The sequence below is a fragment of the Notothenia coriiceps genome, unplaced genomic scaffold, assembly GCF_000735185.1.
Source record: "Notothenia coriiceps isolate Sejong01 unplaced genomic scaffold, NC01 NC01_scaffold00003201, whole genome shotgun sequence".
Taxonomy (NCBI): Eukaryota; Metazoa; Chordata; class Actinopteri; order Perciformes; family Nototheniidae; genus Notothenia; species Notothenia coriiceps.
In genome coordinates this window covers 1-2,924 of record NW_011335902.1, presented here as the reverse complement: position 1 = coordinate 2,924, position 2,924 = coordinate 1, and positions in this window count along the sequence as shown.

Sequence of the window (2,924 nt, the reverse complement as noted above, 5' to 3'; positions counted from 1 at the left end):
ACCTACTTAAGCACTGAGCCTGTTTCCAGGTCTCAGGCTCCAAAATGACATTCCCAGAACAAATGACCATATCTTCCCTAAAAGGGTTAAATTAATCATCTTTTTTCTCAAAGTAATGATAAACCTGTGAGTTGGATGTAGAAGAGTCAGAATCAATAGATGTTTTTTATTTTAAAGAAAATTCAGATTGAACATGGTAAAAAACTGTTAATTATAGTGTCCGTCCAAAAGATATTTTGTACTTATAGTGAAAACTACCCTTGGATGATGGGTTAGTAGACTAAAAGCTTTAGGAATCCAAAGTACAACATATAATAAGTACCCTGTATCAAGATTGATGCAAAACAAGTGATATTTGACCTTTTTAGAGAGATTTAGCAAAAACAACCCACTTCTGGGGTCATTTGGGTGGATTTGACCTATCTCTGGCCCCCCTTGGTCGATTTTGACGAATGAAATCTCTTTATAACCGGCTAGAGCCAATGGAATCAAGGGGAAGTTCTACACACACCAACACGTGNCTCTGCATGAACAGCAAACCACCAATCACAATCATTCTTGATCAGATCAGTAGTTTGCAGACCATCAAAACACCGCACAGGAGGACAATACCTTCATCCCGGATGAAGGTATTGTCCTCCTGTGCGGTGTTTTGATGGTCTGCAAACTACTGATCTGATCAAGAATGATTGTGATTGGTGGTTTGCTGTTCATGCAGAGCCTGCATGTCACTCACTCAAGTACCCCTGACATGAGAGCCGCGCAAGTTTTCCTTTTGTAGCAAGCAGCAAAATAATTGTAACACAACGTGTTTGAGTTAATGTACCTACTTAATATCACACGTCCTAAAANAAGGTATTGTCCTCCTGTGCGGTGTTTTGATGGTCTGCAAACTAGCGGGGCAGCAAACCACCAATCACAATCATTCTTGATCAGAGCACAGCAGGCCCCGCCCCGCTAGTTTGCAGACCATCAAAACACCGCACAGGAGGACAATACCTTCATCCGGTTAAATATAGTTAAAAAAAACGCAATATATATCGCAGGGGGGAAAAAATCGCAATGTCAGTTTTTTTCAATATCGTGCAGCCCTACCGGGGACACATCGGGGACACACCGGGGACACATGGTGATGTAGAGAAGACATCACTCTGTGAGTCTCCTGACACACCGGGGACACATGGTGATGTAGAAAATACATAAAAGTGATTTTTGCATGATCGGAGAACTTTAAGATAACAACAATCTGAACCCTCTCTCCCTCTCTCTCTCTCTCTCTCTCGTCCCCCCTCAGACAGTGTCGTACGCCCAGTTCCTGTTCCCCACCAACGCCCTGGTGAGGCTGAAGAGTGGGGGGACGCTGGACACTGCTCAGACCCCCCAGTCCCGTTTCCGAGGCAATGGGCAGAGGACCTTCACCCCCGCCCGTCTGAACAACAGCGTGGCACCAGAGCCCAGTACGTCTTTATCACACACACACACACACACACACACACACACACACACACACACACACACACACACACACACACACACACACACACACACACACACACACACCTGAGGGGCAGGAAACAAAGTGTGTGTGTGTGTGTCCCCCATGTATTGACTGTGTGTGTGTCCCATGTATTGACTGTGTGTGTGTGTGTGTCCCATGTATTAACTGTGTGTGTGTGTGCAGGTGTGGAGGAGGTGGTGGAGTACGACCCGAACCTCCTCAGTGACCCTCAGTGGCCGTGTGGCCGACACAAGAGGGTCCTGATCTTCGCTTCATACGTGGTGAGAGATCGCTCTTTTCTCTAAGTGTGATTACGTGCAGGTCAATAATCAACAAGGACACTTTATTCACTCAGCTCAGTTCTTAAAGACGATGTGAAGAGAAAACCTAGAGCTGAAGAATCCTTTAGTCTTTGGACACAAAAATAACCAGTTGCTATTTTGGAAAATCTATGATTGATTTGGAGGAAAACACAGAGTAGCTGCAGCTCTCAGAAAGCCTTCCACACACTGGAGTGCATGTGAACACAGGACTTTCTGTTCTTATTGTGTTTAAGATATTCAGGACAGGGCTGATTTCATTTGACCTGTGAAATGATGGACTGTTGGAGATACGTCCCTCCATTATGTCCCGCTGACATGCTGCAGAGTGGACCCTCTCACGGCCACTCTGCAGTCTGAGTCCAGCCTCAGGGTCCTTCATGTAACCGTTAGAAGTCTGCAGCGCTGTCCTTCAGACTGACTCCTCTCTGCTCTCTGCAGACGACCATCGTGGAGTACGTGAAGCCTTCAGACCTGAAGAGGAACATGAACGAGATGTTCAGAGAGAAGTTTCCTCACATCAAGCTGACGCTCAGCAAGATACGAAGGTACACACACACATCTTAATATTTCACATCACTGAGGAAACTACGACAAAAGAATGATCTGTAAATCAATAAAGTGTTCGTTCATGTTTGTATTTATTTGTGGAGTTTGTTTGAAGACGACACGTGGACCTTTGGATCTGTTCACAGAAACAATGAGGAGAGAAATCTACATTTATAGAAACATTTTACAGCCTGAGCCCCACGAGTTCTCCAGATATGACTAACCCCTTTCTCTCTCCCTCAGTCTGAAGCGGGAGATGCGAGCGATGAGTGAGGACTGCGGCCTGCAGCCGGTCACCATCGCCATGTCCTTCGTTTACTTTGAGAAGCTGGTGCTGCAGGGCCGCCTCAACAAGCAGAACAGGAAGCTGGTGGCGGCGACCTGCGTCCTGCTGGCAGCCAAGATCAGCAGCGACCTGCGGAAACCTGAGGTCAAACAGCTGATCGACGTGAGGACACACACACACACACACACACACACACACACACACAGAGCAGTGACCATGGGGCCACAATCACAGCATCCTTGTCCAAAACTGTGTGAGAAAAGTCACTCCT